Source organism: Schistocerca serialis, chromosome 5, assembly GCF_023864345.2.
Source record: "Schistocerca serialis cubense isolate TAMUIC-IGC-003099 chromosome 5, iqSchSeri2.2, whole genome shotgun sequence".
In the NCBI taxonomy this organism is placed as follows: Eukaryota; Metazoa; Arthropoda; class Insecta; order Orthoptera; family Acrididae; genus Schistocerca; species Schistocerca serialis.
The window spans coordinates 332972730-332989513 of record NC_064642.1 but is presented as its reverse complement, the minus strand read 5'-3'; positions in this window follow the sequence as shown (position 1 = coordinate 332989513).

Here is a 16784-nt window from a genome sequence, read left to right as displayed (position 1 = left end):
GGATGTTCGTGTACAGGGCCGGCCGCGGTGGTCGTGCGGTTTTAGCGCTGCAGTCCGGAACCGCGGGACTGCTACGGTCGCAGGTTCGAATCCTGCCTCGGGCATGGATGTGTGTGATGTCCTCAGGTTAGTTAGGTTTAAGTAGTTCTAAGTTCTAGGGGACTGATGACCTAAGATGTTAAGTTCCATAGTGCTCAGAGCCATTTGAACCATTTTGAACGAGTACAGGTTGTGGATACATCGTTGTCGACATATGGAAGTTTGGATCTGGCAGTGGGTCTCGCTCGGACAACCAAATCGTAAGGCGACCGCACGCGATACGCGGAAAATCCGGGTTCGAGTGTTGGTGAGGCATGAATTTTCATCATCGTCATTCCATTATACAACTGATAGTTGTCCACATTCGCAACTGCGAATACATATCATGTAGTAGTATAGGTTGGAGTACCATCCTACATAAAACTACCACCTTCCAACAGGTGTTTATCAGCCAGACTAGGTTCAAAATGTCTCTGAGCACTATGGGACTTAGCTTCTGAGGTCATCAGTCCCCTAGAACTTAGAACTACATAAACCTAACTAACCTAAGGACATCACGCACACCCTGCGGTCGCGCGGTTCCAGACTGTAGCACCTAGAACCGCTGGGCCACCGCGGCCGGCCACTCAGACTAGGGATGATGCGATTCAAAAATATATCAGCGTACCTCGCACCCGTCACGCTGACGGTCTGAAAAGCAGCACCCCACATTTCCTCGAAGGAAAAGGGCCCGATCACATCACAATGCGGCTCTCTCGTCATGTAAAGGTGTTTCTTAGACAGTTCTAGGATTTTCGTTAGCCCGAATGCTGCAGTTGTGGATGTTCTCATTTGGCGTCACTGGCGATTTGCTATCTATCACTGCGAGGTGCCGGGGCTAGCAGTGTATTTAACACTAAATTCTAGAATCTACATATGTAAATGATGCTCTAAGCCCCCCCTATTCTAACTCCGACTTTTGCTGTTGCACATGGATTAAAAAATATACGTGAACTGACTGTAATCAACCCTGCAAGTGGAGTAGAAAAGAGTTTGGCACCTGCAATAATTTCATTTGATAAATAAGTTAAATAAAGAAAGGTTTCATTAACGTAGTGAGAAATGATGGGTTGCTCTACCGATTAACAGAATGAAAGTTCTGTCCAAAATAACAATATGATTTATTAAGACTAAACACAAAATAATAAACAAAAACACATGAAACATTTATAATTCATCAAATTGGCTCAAACTGGATACTCAAACAAACGCTATGAAGGTGAAGTTGTCCCTAAACTAGAATGTGAGGTTTATGACGAAGTGGTATGTGGAGCCAATTCCTTGCCACTCAAATCTTAAGAGGGACACACAGCTAACCCAACATTAATTGCTGCTACTCAAGACAGAACAAATTTAGAAAAAGACGAACAGGCGCGCTCTGCTGAGCTCTGATTATCACCTAGGAAAATCCCTATCTGCCGGTGCTGCGGAGATATATTTCCAAACTGTCTTCTTAACTGCCAGAACACGATCTGGCGTACCGGAGGCGATGGCTGGTTGCTTCGACGTCCTCGACCGAAAGGCAAGAGCCGACTACCTAGAGCAACCGTACAGGCCGAACACACAACATTCCCGCCCCCACGACAGTGGCCGTGGTTAAAACGTTCCAATCAGCAACTCGAAAACCGGTGGAAAATTTCACTCCATTGCCGGAGCACTACCATTCCACCAATGGAGATTCTTGGCGCCAATTTCTGCGCTGATTTTGCTACGTCATGGAGCTATGCCCTGAGCAAGCCAATCACAGTTACTATTTTGCAGAAAGCGCGGGAATTTTCCCGCCACAACTGCCTGGGTACACAAGTCATTCCCACGCCTCGCTGGTAGCCCGCCAGAAAGTGTTTTCGCTAAGTTTCTGCGAAGTAACGGAACCTCTAGCCCAGCCGCTACTTCAGGCCCCTCCGGGCGTGTCTTTTGACAGTGTCGGCGTCTGCAAAACATTCACTCGACTTCCTCACACCCATCGGCTTAACCCTTTCCAGATCAGCAGAGCCTGCCTGTCACCGGACCACCCGGGTGACGAGAGACGCTGCGTGGGAAGTCCGCGTGTGAAGGAATAGCGACTTTTCACTGCATGCAATTAGAGAGGAAAATCGTAAGATAGAAATATGAGAGGGGGCTCATGCCACTTCTCATCACCACCTGCTGGCGGATTTTTTGCACTCGTTTTTCATTTCAATAGAGCCTGCATGTCATTTGAGGCATGTGGGTAAACATTTATATCCCTGCCCACATTAGTCCGTTTTGGAAGGTCAACGGACTTTGGGGTCACCCTATAACTGCTTTGGTTAATTTCTCACATCTCGCGCAAATAACATTTCAGACACGAGACATTACTCGAGAATATAATTATCGTAGTACTTACTTACTTACTGCGTTGGCCACACAAACCGCAGTCGGTCTTTGGCCTCACCAGTCAGCCTCCTCCAGCCTCCTCGGTCCATGTATTCTTCTTCACACAGTCCCAGCACACTCATATCCTCTCTGACCTGATCAATCCATCGGAGTCATGGTCTTCCCCGTGGCCTTTTGCGTCTAATATCTGCCACCACAACCTGTCTGATGATCTGGCCTTCTCGAAGCATTAAGTATTGATACGACTTCAGTCTTCTTTCTTTGATCACTGCCACGATGCCCATTAACATAATGAAAATAGTAAATTCTATAAGTTGGACGTTTTGCAAGAAAGCCTGTAGCAGATCACATTTCCGAAACTTAACAGTTCAGGTACCGTTACAACGATTCACTGTCAAAAGCGGAAATCATGGTTTCGAAACTGACTTGGGAATTACGAGGGGCGTTCAATGAGTAATACAACCCATTGTTTCCTCCACCAGTTTCGGTTGAAAAAATGCAAATTTTTTTGTGGAACGCCGTGGAATATTTTCGCTACGGCCCCTATAGTTTCGTGAAGTTCCAGTAGGTGGCTGCGCTATACATACCCTTCAAAATTGCGTCTGTAATGGAGATAAGTTGCAAGCAAAGAGCTGCCGTCGAGTTTCCTTTAGCGGTAAACCAGAGAATCGCAGACATATTTTAGAATGTCTCTCATGATCGCAACACTGTAGCGCAAACCTGTCAGACATCCTATGTGCCGGACGACTGCAGACAGCCATGACTCCTGCAATCTTGGAACGTACGAACACGCTCGTTCGAGGCGATCGATGGATCATAATCAAAAACCTCGCTGCACAACTGGAAGTCTCCGTTGTTAGTGCTGACACATTCGTCCACACCAACTGGAGTGCTCAAAGACGTGTACCTCGCTGTCTAACAGATAACCATAAAAAGCAACGAAGGACCATCTGTGCGGAACTAATTGCACGTTACGAGGCTGAACACGACAGTACTTTGTCCAACATTGTCACAGGCGATGAAATACGGGTTCATCATTTCGAATCGGAAACAAAATGGCAATCTATGGAGTGGCGCCGCACCAACTCTCCTTCAGCGTCGGACCATCAGCCGGTAACGTCGTGGCGATGATCTGTGTTGGTTCAAATGTTTCAAATGGCTCTGAGCACTATGGGACTTAGCATCTGAGGTCCCCTAGACTTAGAACTACTTAAACCTAACTAACCTAAGGACATCACACACATCCATACCCGAGGCAGGATTCGAACCTGCGACCGCAGCAGCAGCGCTGTTCCCGACTGAAGCACCTAGAAGCGCTCGGCCACAGTGGCCGGCGATGATCAGGGCCTCTGAAGGGGTTCACTACCGCGAATCTGAGAGCAGCTCATAAAACGTCATTGGACCATTCTTCCCCATCCACTGAACAGCCCAAATAGCGCATCTTCAGACCTCGCATCTGTTTGGCCCAATGAAGGATGTTGGGGATGTTATTGATGCAGCAAGACGTTGGCTCCAATGTCGACGAGTAGAGTGGTAGTATGTGGGAATACATGCCATCACAGTAAGGTGACGTAAGGCCGTCGCGCTGAACGGCGATTATGTTGAAAAACGGTGTTTTGAAGGCAAAAGAGTAGGAAATAATATGATGTCTTGCAGTCCAAAATGGAACCAACCTTCTTATATATAAAAAAAGGTGTCGCCACAGCGCTAAGACCAGTTTCCGTCAGATCAATCACAGGATCTGTCTCTAGTCGAGCTCATATGGGACATCATCGGACGATAATCCCAGCATTATCGACAAGCAGCATTAACCGTCTCTGTAATGACCGACAAAGTGTAACAGATATGGAAATCCTTCCCACAAACTGACGTCTGGCACTTGTGCAACACAATCCATACACGTTTGCTTGCTTGCTTCAACATTCTGGAGGTAACGCCAGTTGTTAATGTACCAGCACTTCTCATTTGCAATGGCTTTTCTCGTGCTTACATTTCTCTTGCAACGTTAGCCACTTCAATGTGTTACCTAGACATAGGTGTTGCCGAAATTTCATTACTCTGCATTAATTATTTCTTGATGTTGGTATTTTCTTCCATCAGCGTACATTGTGCCAACGGCCTTGCCGCAGTCGTAACACGGTTCCCGTCAGATCAACGAAGTTAAGCGCTGTCGGGCTGGGCTAGCACTTGGATGGGTAACCACCCGGTCTGCCGACTGTTGTTGGCAAACGGGGTGTGCACTCACCCCTTGTGAGGCGAACTGAGGAGCTACTTGATTGCGAAGTAGCGGCTTCGGGCTCGTAAACTGACATACGGCCGGGAGAGCGTCGTAATATGGTATTCTTGACCGAAGCCGCTACTATTCGGTCCATTAACTCCTCAATTGGCATCACGAGGCTGAGCGCACCCCGAAAAATGGTTACAGGGCATGGCGACCCGGATGGTCACTTATCCAAGTGCTGATCACGCCCGACAGCGGTGATCTCACGAGAACTGGTGTATCCAGTGCCTGTGCTGACCACATGCCCCCCCCCCCCCCCCCATATTCGCATCTTATGATGCCTGTGGGGTGAGGACTATACGACGGCCGGTCGGTACCGTTGTGCCCTCATGGCCTGTACGGGTTAGTTTAGTTTGGTAGGATCGCCGTAATTTGCTGGCTTTAAATGTGCTTTTGGTGTACGTCAGTGTTTCTTTGCAACTTATATACTGACAGTCTAGTCTAAGAAAAACCTAACATCTGTCAAAAGGTAATCCTATCTTAAAATGTTGATAGAACTACTGACGGCAGAAGCTCTGCAGCCTGAAGGCCGACACAAGTGTACGTGACGGGACGAGTCTCAGAGTCAGAGAACGATATGAGAGATTGACATCCGCGGACAACCGCCAACACAGACTAGCGCGCACACGCTGCTGCGCGTGGTCCGTACGTCAAAGGGACGGCCTACTCAGATACAAAGCGGACATGTCAAAGGACGGCGGGAGACAGCCGCGGCCGAAATAACGGCGATTGCGCCGGCAGGTGTATTAGCATGTGTTTGCCGGCTGTCGGCGTATTAAAATGAGCCCATTGTGCGGTCGCGGCAGAGGGATGCGGCGGGATTGACAGGTGCCCAGTGCAGGCACGGGAGCCTCGCCGAGGTTCGCTCTCTGGCCAGGCCGAGGGACAGGCAGCTTTCGCCGCGACTACTGTGCTGTTTGCGGGTCTGCTCGGCGCTTTGACGGCGCCGGGGCGAGCGGACAGACAGCTGCCCGGCGCACTTGCGCTCTCGTTCACCGCCTCTCGCACGCAGCCCGCGCGCGCGCCAGCGCGGGCGACCGGCACAGCTCTCGTCAAGCCATCGGCGGACCTGCCGGCCGGAATCGCTTTGACGATACGGACGGCGGGCGGCCGCAGTCGGCGAAACGGCGCGCGCTTTGTTCGCCGGAAATACCTGCAGCGCGCCGCCGGCCCTTTGTACTGTGCTGCTGCCGCTGCCGTGCTGTTAGCGTTGTTGTTGCTGCTGCTGCCGATTTCTAACGTCCTGCAGCTAACGCGGCCTCCCTTACGCCGACCTGCCATTTGCTCGTCGAGGGCTGAGTTTCAACTCGCGGCCGCCGCCGCCGCTCTCCTTTGATCCCCTCCGCAAATGTGCGGCTCGCTCGAGAGTATCCACCGTCTACGGGAGAAAGGTAACTGCTGCGGAGAACCAGCTGAAATGTCAGAGAAACATGACGCTGGCCTCTGTTTGAAAAGAGAAGGAATCGTTTTAAGTCGAACGTGTGGACGTATTGTTTTGGCGAAATCGCTTATCACGTCACGTACTCGGCTATTTCTATTCTTTTTTCCTGTTGTGTCAAAACGTTCACTGAGAATCAATTTCGACCGTATTGACAGTTTCCACGTCAAATACAGGAAAGAAAACACGAACTACACCGGTTAAAAAGGGCTGTTGCAAAGAAAGGTTACGTTTTGTTAGAAGAGCCAACAAGAGGAGCGGCACGTGAAGAATTACAGCTTGCTTAACTTGACCATCTGACTTGATGGGTTGAAAGGTGGCTGCTTAAGCGCCCCTGTCAATACTTAATTTTAATTCCTCTATGTTTCCATTACTTTGCGGACTAGTTATCGCAGCATTACTCCAAAAACGGTCCTTCCTAGTATCGACTGCATACATTAGTTATCTTTGGAGTGTTTGTCTGTGAGGTGTAGGGAAGGGTAACCAGCACATATGGGTAATAGTGTAACGAAGTATATTCTGACTCACATTGTGGGTTACCTATACCAGGGACGAGCATATATTCTGGGGTGAACCTGTTGATCTCCTTTCATTGACAGGTCCGTAACCTACTGTTCTGCTAAGACTATTAAGACTCCCTGGGGATAATCCATCATTTTGAGTGACAGGTTGTGGCTCCATGGGGATAATCCTTCCTTTTGATTAACGGATGCTTAACCTATTGTTCTCCCACCTCGCCCCCTTGTCATCCGCCTCCTCCACCTCCTCCTCCCGCATTCCTCAGGAAACTTCCCGCTCAATACAAGAACACTTTTGATATCAATACTTACTTACTTTACATACTTACTTTATGCAATCAGGCCCAAAGGACCATGCGCTGCTTTGAGAGATTACCTCCACTTCAGCCTGTCTTCTGCTCCTTTCTGCCATCCTTCCACAAGTTCCACTCTCTGAAGGTCTTTAGATCCGCAATAACTCCATTGAGTTCTAGGTCTTCCTACGGGCATTCTGCTGCTTGTCTTGGTGTTGAATACAGTTTTTGGCCATCGGTTGTCCTGCAGTTGAGCAACATGGCCTGCCCACTGGAGCTGCCATGTCTTCATTATAGCTACGATGTTCGGCTCTTTGTAATATTGTGACGAATCCTCCATTTTCACTCTCATTATCGTAAACTGGTACAAAAATTTTCCGAAGGACTCTCCCTTCATATATCATCAGTCTGTTCAGATCTTGCTGCTTGTACACCAGGTGGCACATCCATATAGTACTACTGGCTGTAGGACCTTTCGTAGATATTTATTTTGAAATGTCTAGATAAACTTCTGATTTTGAGGAGAGCATTAAGGCCATGGTAACAGCTATTACCTGCTTGTATCTTGCCTGTATTTCCATTTTAATGGATGGTTCAACTCTGAATACTGCGCCCACATATTTGAACTCACTGACTTGTCGATAAGAACCATCGGTAGTCTGCAAGGGTGGAAGTGGTTCTTGAGTTTCATTATGTCTACAGTGTAGACCCATGTATACCGTCTTGTCACGATTGATTTAAAGTCCAATTTTCCTCGCTGTTGTTTCCAGAATGTCAGCCATTTCCCCTAATTCTTCTTGCTACCTAGATAGTAGCAGTATATCATCGGCATATCCGAGGTACTTGATGTTAACATCCCCAGTCTGGACTCCTCTGAGTTCATTAGATGACATTTCTCGCATTACCTTCTCTATTGTGGGATTGAAAAGAACAGGTGCCTGCCATATCTCAGTTTTATTTTGAGTGCTTCAGTCACCGTAATTTCGATTTTTACCTTTGCTGTAGTATCCATCAGCCAGGCCTTAGTGAGGCTTACTAGTTTCTTGGCGAAACCGAACTCTTGTCGACACCTCAGCGTACTTTCCCGATGAACGCAATCATATGCTTTTCTCAAGTCGACAAAGAGCATGTGTAATTCTTGGCCTAACTCCCACCTTTTTTCTACGATCTGGCTTAGGACAAAGATTTGGTCGGTAATAGTTCTCCCATAACGATATCCTCCTTGATATCCTACAGTGATGGTGTCTGCCAACGGTTGGATTCGATCTAGAAGACAGTTTGAGAAGATCTTATAACAAATATTGAGCAGAGCAATACCACGGTAGTTTTCACTACGCATTCGGTCATCCTTCTTATCGATGGGACAGATTAGTGCATTCCTCCAGTCTTTTGAAATGTTATCAGTGTTCCAAATGGTCACTATTAATTTGTGAATCCTTCTGACAAGATCTTCATCCCCTTCCTGAATTATCTCAGCATGGATGCCATCTTCTCCTGGGCTTCTGTCCTTTTTAAGCCGTTTCATCTGCTTCCTGATCTCTTCTACAGTTGGCTGTAAGTATTCAGGGCCTGCTATGTGTGATAGGGGGAAGTTGAAGAGTGTCGTTGGGTCTTCACAATTTAACAAGTCACTGAAATATTCTTCCCATCTCTTTGCAATTTGATATTCATTTGACAGCATCTCTCCTTTCGCATTTTTTGTTAATTTCTCAGTGGGTTTATATGTTTTCCACAGTTAGTTGACTTTTCTGTAGATGTTCATCATCCTCCTTCCCTGGAAGAAGAACTTCCTCTTTTCTCTCCGCAATACCATTTGAGTTTCTCTTCGGACTCGTCAAATTCTGCCCTACTACTCTGATCAGTTACTGAGTGTAACTACTTGTAACGGGCTTCTTTTTTCCTGTTGACTGCCTCTTCAGAGACCTCATTGAACCATTTCTTCTTCCTCGCCACCCTTCTTCCAATGACTGCTCCTGCAGCCTTTGTAACCACATAACTAATTTCTTCCCATTGCTGATTTACATCTGAGACCTCTGTTTCCGGCAGTACTGTAAAACGATTCCTGATTTCAACTCGACGTTCATTTCTGGTTTCTTCCTGTGCTACTTTTTCTATTTCTAAACGTACCACTCCCTTTTGTTTACTTCTTTGGCTTGGTTTCAGGGTGACTCTGAGTTGCAGCTGTTTTTGGGTATGAAATCCATAACATCTTCCAGCTCTACATAGAATATATTCTTTACTTGATCTTCACTTTCCTCTGTTGGTGCATGACAGTTCACAAAGGTGAGTTGGTGATTTTTCACTGATAAAGTTAGAACTGAAATTCTTGGGTTCACTGCTATTAAATTCTTTACATTGGTACAATATCTTTGTTAACACAGAAACCAGTTCCAAAGCTGTGCTTGACTGCTTCCCCATAGAAATGGTTCGAATCACACTCAGCACCACAGGAATTTCTTACATCTGTAATCCAATTCCTGGCTTCTGCGTTAATTGCTATGCGGTCCATTTGATTGACTGTTTTTCCATGTGGGGATACCCATGTTCCTTCGTGCATCTGTCTATTTGGGACATTAGTGCTACTGATCAACATACAAAGCTAATTAGCCTTATTTTGTTGTCATTATTATTTTCATGCAGGCTATGAAGGCCTATTGTGGGAGTAAAACTGGTCTCCTTTCCAGTCTTGGCATTAAAATCGTCAGTGAGAATTCTGCAGCTGTTTTTGGGTATGAAATCCATAACATCTTCCAGCTCTACATAGAATATATTCTTTACTTGATCTTCACTTTCCTCTGTTGGTGCATGACAGTTCACAAAGGTGAGTTGGTGATTTTTCACTGATAAAGTTAGAACTGAAATTCTTGGGTTCACTGCTATTAAATTCTTTACATTGGTACAATATCTTTGTTAACACAGAAACCAGTTCCAAAGCTGTGCTTGACTGCTTCCCCATAGAATACTGTGTAATTTTCCGCGTCTATTGTCCCTGTACCTTCCCATCGAACTTCCTCCAGAGTCACCACCGGCATTTTCTGCTTTTCCAATTTTCTAACTAAAGTTATTGCTGCTCCAGGTTTGTACAAAGGCTGCACATTCCATGTTCCAGATCGTAGTCCTTTTCTGTGCTCAGTTCGGTGTATTTGGTGTCTGTTCTGTAACCGAGGCTTCTCTCTAGCTTTCCTAACACGGCTGGTTTTACGATGTGGGATTGTTAGCCCCACGTCCAACCTCCAACCTGGAGGACCAGGGTATCCCATTTAGTCTGGATCATCACCTTCCACCTGTCTGGCTTGAGAGGCCCTACAGGTAGCTAAGCTACCGCAGACATAGCTGTCAGGATCATATGACCACGCAAGCCCCACGACCACGACAAGGTAAGGATACCGTTCATATCAATATGATTGACTAATTATCAGATCGATTAATTAATTAAGTTCACCCTCTGGGAAACCCCCCAGCCCTCCCCCTCACATCCCCCTTACGGAAATTCCTGGGAAAAAAACTCGGTTGGTCGATCATTTGGAGGAAAATCGGTTGCAGCTTATGGAGTATTGGTTAAACAATTTAGAAAATGTGTGGAATATTGTTTATTTAAACAATTTACGTGATACAAGGCAGTGTTTGGAATATAGTTTATCTATTTCATTACAGAATTTGTTGGGATATTGACTGCAGTGTGTGAAAACTGTTTATTTAAACTATTTACAGGATACCAGATGGTGTATAGAATATAGTTAATTTAAACAATTTGTCAGGAAATCGATCGCAGTATGGAATATTTAAACAAATGCGGCGGTTATTTACGCTAAACGCACTTGGAAACGCTGAGTTTGCTTAGTTTATATTTGCTGCCAGAGTCAGGGATGTTAACGCTCTTATTATTTGTTTTTCCCACTTTCTGAAGCACACCGGTGTCTAAGCACAGATGGGAAAATCAGAAGAATTACATATCTAAAAGTTCATGACTTATTTCGGAACCTACCATGACTTTCTGCAGATGGACAAATTACTACAATCTCAGCAGCAAAATATTTTGTACAGAACGCGAAATACGCAGCAGTCATATTGTACCAACAATTAAAATCTGCTAAAATGGTCTACAGATCATGAATTGAATGAAGTGCGGTATGGGAACCGCCGTTTGAGGTCCCCTGTATCGTTAGGGCACCACAACGAAGATCAAAACCGACAAATGTCCTAATTACAGATTACATTACTGAATATCACCTACCGTGAACCACCTATCGACATCCTTTGATCTCACGGTCCACATAGATAGCATCATGTGGTGGCATTCTCTTGATCAGGAAATTCTAAACTCGCTTCCAATATCTGTCTTTCTCAAGAGGCCACTCCCTGATTGTCTGTCTGAACCAACGTCCCTGAATATGCAGACAGAGGTTTGCGTCTCCCTCAGAATACAGTGTTCCTATTGGCTAATGCTGGAGACAAAGGGAGATCTGGTACAACTTCGATGTAAAAAACTGATTGAAATAAGTCTTTGGCACTGCCCTTTCGAATTAATTGTTTAACAGTTTACAGCAATCAAATAGACACCTTAATACTCTGACCTCCATCTTACGATTATTCTTCTTCATAATAAAGCATATTTCCAACGTTTCAGTATCTTTCACACGCATTATGCGAATCAAGTAATGAAATTTCCACCGCAAATAGATCGTAGTGCTAAATATATCCGAGGTCTTGTACACACCAACGTTTGAGGGCACATACGCTATCCCCGATCACAACATTCCACTAAACAAATCATACTGCGCACGCAAACTAGCGATCCCGAGGCGCGTGCCATTCGCCACCTACAGCGTAGCCCCATCCGCATTGGCCGTGAGAGAGACCCACACCTGAACCCATATGCGCATGCAACAAAATTATTGTAAACAATAAATTCATCAATCAAGAATTTGATGTCATCTTTGCGTTTTTAATAGTGCTGTAGAGTTCCTAAATTGGATCTCTCCACAACATTTGGAAGGAGGGCAGAAGGTGCATGATACAATAGAGACAACGGAAAATTCCACTGCATGACAGAGCCCACTGTGATGTACTGAGAGGCATTAACGATGACACACTTAAACCACAATTCAGTCTAAAGTGGTATTAGTTATCATGGTCACATGTCGGATATCGTTATCTATCGCAAATTTGATGCTGCGATTTCAAGCATTATAGAATTCGTAAATTGGTTCTCTCCGCTACATTCGGAAGGAAGAAGGCCTACCATATGATAGGATAGAGACAACAGCAAATACCACTGCAAGACAGAGCCACTGCAGTGTACTGAGAAGCACTAAACACGACACACTTAAACCACGGTCAAGTCCGTAGCAGTAGTTGTCACGACTAGATGTTGGAGATAGCTCAACGCACTCACACCCATCACCCGCTCCTCTCCCGAGGTCCACATGCAGTGCGCCCACCCCCATGCACACTGCCCGTACGGCGTAAAGAGGCCGTTGAAAAATTACCGCTGCGGCCACATCCGCACTCATGGGTTAGCATGTATTCCAGAGGGCACCACCCCTGGCCATGGAGGGCATCCAGGAATGATTGGAGTGGTAGGAATTCTCATGTTATCAGTACCTCCATCTCAAAGTCCATCATTTTGAATCTTCTCTCACGCAACGCACACGCGTCCACTTCTGTCGCACTCACCGACCACACTGGTCACTTTCCCAGCCCTCTCAACCGTAGGCAACATCAGACAGGTAGGTGCATTCTTTGTACATGTCAAAGGCTGAGCTAATTCTTTACTTCCAGTTGCCAACTTTGTTGTAACTGCGACCGGAACGGTCGCGGGATTGACGTGACGGTAAGCGCGGCGGGACCCACGGAGCGGCCCACGGACAACACAAACGAGAGAGGACGGACACGACCAACGAAGGACCTTACGAACAACAACAATATCGAAACCACAGACTCACAAGGAAACCTAACTAGACAACCACGACCACTCGCACAGAGAACAACAAAGTGAATACACTGTCTAAGGCGAGGCGATATGTCCAGAGACGTAAGCAAGTTTAGCCTGACTGGCTGAGCTATTTTTTTTTCTTTATTTATTTTCAATTCCCCCCGAAGGGGGCGGGCTGGCAGCAGCTTAGTACGCTGCTCTACAGCCTACCTGGCTGAGCTTTTTTTCCTTTATTGTTATTTTGAAACCTGTATTACAGGTAGGCCTACAGCAGCATACTACGCCGCTCTTTGGCCGCAGAGAAACACAAATATACAAATGAAGACATTTAGAGAAAAAACATGGTGGACATAGAAACGGAGACAAACACTGTTTAAAATACAAGGTGCCGTTCACGGGCGTAGAGTCCAAGATAAAATTGTTCAGACACTTGAACACAGACAGAGACGAAAATTGTCACACGTGAATGTAGGTGCACAAAACGAATAACACTTAAGCACAAAACGACGGCACACACAGAACACGAGGCGTTGATCTCCAGCGCGCGAATGTTCACTAACCATGTACGAGTCCGGGAACCTGCCAAGAGAGGAGGAGGGGGGTGGGAGAGGGACAGGGGAGAGCAGATGCCATGGGCAGGAGAGATACGGGGAAGGGAGGAAGGTGGAGGGGAAGCCCGTGGGGAAGAGGGAAGGAGGGAGGGGATGGAGGAAAGGGAAAGAGAAGGGAGGGAGGGTGCCTAAAGGAAAGGACACAGGAAGTGGGGGGGGGGGAGGATCAAGGTAGGAGGGGTAGATGGAGGGGAGGAGGCCATCATCAGGGAGGGGGAGCTGGCGGAAGCCACCTTGGGAGAGGATGAGGAGGGTGGAGAGATGGAGACCGGGTGGGACGTGGGAATACAGGCGCGGCAGTGGGCGGGGGTGGGAGAGAGGGTGAGACAAGCGAATGAGGAGGATCGAGTTTGCGGGAGGTGTACAGCATCCGCATCCTTTCAAGGAAGAAGAGGATCTGCATGGGGGAGGAGGACGGATGCGATAGGCGAGGTGGAGAGCATGGCGTTCAAGGATTTGGAGGGATTTATAAAAGGTAGGGGGAGGGGCGGAGATCCAGGCCGGATGCGCGTAACAAAGGATAGGGCGGATGAGGGATTTATAATTGTGGGGATGGTGGAGGGGTCGAGACCCCACGTACGGCCGGAAAGGAGCTTAAGGAGATGGAGTCGGGAGCGTGCCTTGGCTTGGATCGTCCGGAGATGAGGAGTCCAGGAGAGGCGACGGTCGAGGGTGACGCCAAGGTACTTAAGGATGGGAGTGAGGGCGATAGGAAAGCCATAGATGGTGAGATAGAAATCAAGGAGGCGGAAGGAAGGGGTGGTTTTGCCTACAATGGTTGCCTCGGTTTTGGAGGGATTGACCTTGAGCAACCACTGGTTGCACCAAGCAGTGAACTGGTCAAGATGGGATTGGAGAAGGTGTTGGGAGTGCTGCAGGGCGGGGCCAAGGGCAAGGAAGGCGGTGTCATCGGCAAACTGGAGTAGGTGGACGGGGGGTGACGGCGGCGGCATGTCTGCCGTATACAGAAGGTACAGAAGGGGGGAGAGGAAGGAGCCTTGGGGCACACCGGCGGGGGGGAAAAAGGTGTAGGAGTCAGTGTTATGGATGGTGACGTAGGAAGGACGGTGGGAGAGAAAGGAGCCGATCAGACGGACGTAGTTAATGCGAAGGACGAAGGGTTGGAGCTTGAAGAGGAGACCAGAATGCCATACGCGGTCATAAGCTCGTTCGAGGAGCGACGGAAATTAAGCTGGTCAGAAAGGAGATGAGTGAGGTGTAGGAGAAGATCGTCGGACGAGAAGGACGGCCGAAAGCCACACTGGGTAACGGGAAGGAGGCGGTGCTGGCGGAGATGCTGGTGGATGCAGTGGGTGAGGATAGATTCCAGGACCTTGCTGAAGACCAAGGTAAGGCTGATGGGACGGTAGGAGGAGACGGCGGACGGCGGTTTGCCAGGTTTAAGGAACATCAGGATATGGGAGGTTTTCCACAGGTTGGGGTAGTAACCGGTGGACAGGACTACATTGTAGAGCCTGGCCAGGACGGAGAGGAAAGAGACAGGAGCTTCACGAAGGTGACGGTAGGTGACACGATCGTGACCAGGAGCGGTGTTGCGTTTCGTGCGGAGTGTAGCAATGAGATCCTGTGTAGTGATAGGGTCATTGAGTTCCGTGTGTGCAATGTTGTCCAAGTACTGGAGACTAGGAGCGAGGGGAGGGCCAGAGGTGTCAGTTCGATCGCGGATATCCGGGAAGAGGGAGTAATCGAACTGGGGATCATCGGGGATGCAAAAGACATTGGAGAGGTAAGAGGCAAAGTGATTGGCCTTACTAAGGGAGTCAGGGAAGGGGTGATCATCATGGAGAAAAGGATAGTAGGAGGAGGGTTTAGGTCCAGTAAGGCGACGGAAGGCTGACCAGAACTTGGACGAGTTGATAGGTAGGGTAGCATTTAAATGGGTGCATGTCTGTCGCCAGTCCTGGCGTTTCTTAGCCTCGAGCAAATTACGAATGTGTTGCTGGAGTTGCCGGTGGCGTTGTAGTGTGCCCGGGTCACGCGTGCGGAGGAAGGCACAGTAGAGACGGCGGGATTCACGGAGGAGGAGGACGGCCTGTGGGGGTAAGGTGGGATGGTGGGGGTGGACGGCAACAGTAGGGATGTGGGCCTCCACGGCCTCAGACAAGGTCTGCTGGAGAAAGGAAGTGGTATGGATTACATCGTCAGGGTGGTGGTAGGTGAAGGGGTGGCGATCGACCTGGGTGGAAAGGGTATCCCGGTAGGCATTCCAGTTGGCACAGGAATATTCATGGATGTACTTAGGGGGAGCGTCATTACGAGGGTCAGGGCGGGGGCGACGACCGTCTGAAAAGGTAAGGAGGACAGGGAGATGGTCGCTACCAATAGGCTCCAGGACATCCTCCGTTATGCAGCCAAGGAGGTTGGGGGAGGAAAGGATAACATGGGGAGTGGAGTTGGATTCGGGACGGGTGTGCTGGGGGATGGGGATGAGGTCGCCTTGAAGGGAGGAGAGGAACCGATGCCACCACCGTAACTGGGCGGCGGAACGACTATGAATGTTGAGGTCAGCGGCGATCATGTAGGAGGAGAAGGTACAGTCAATGTGGGAGAGGAAGTCGAAGGGAATAGGGGCATTAGGGCGGTCATAGATGGTGGCGCAGGTAATGGTAAGGCTGGGGAAGAAGAGACTAAGGATCAGGTGTTCAGTGGGGTCGGGAAGGAGAGGTTGGAGCCGAACAGAGATCTTTCGGTGGTGACCAATAGCAACTCTGCCACGTGCAATCGGGAGGGGATTATCGGAGCGGTGGTGGAGGTAGGGCGAAGTGTGGATGGTGTGGTGGGGTTGGACGAAGGCTTCATTGAGGAGGAAGTCATCCACACGGTGGGTGGCAAGGGTGTGCAGGAAGAGGTTCTTGTTGGTGGGAAGGGAGCGGATGTTGTTGAAAAGTATACGGTGCTGTCGTGCCATGACAGGGATTTAAACAAGGGTGTCAAGACGGGAGAAGGTGAAATGGGTCTGGTTGTTGGAGTAGGTGGCGTACATTTTGAGTTGGAAAGCGGAACGGGCAGCGAGGGAGATCTGTTGGAGGGTGTGCGGGCGCTGAAGAGGATGAACATTCTGAAGGATGATGGTGAGGAATCTGATGATGTCCTCAGCGGTAGGGGGTGGGCGAAGGGAATTGCCGGGAGGGGTAGGGGCGGCCAGAGGGCGGACAGGAACGGTGAGTTCAGGAGTGGTAGGAGGGGGTTGGGTCTTACATTTCTGGGAGTAGGTAGGGTGAGGGAGGTTACAGGTATTACAGGAGGGGGGGGGG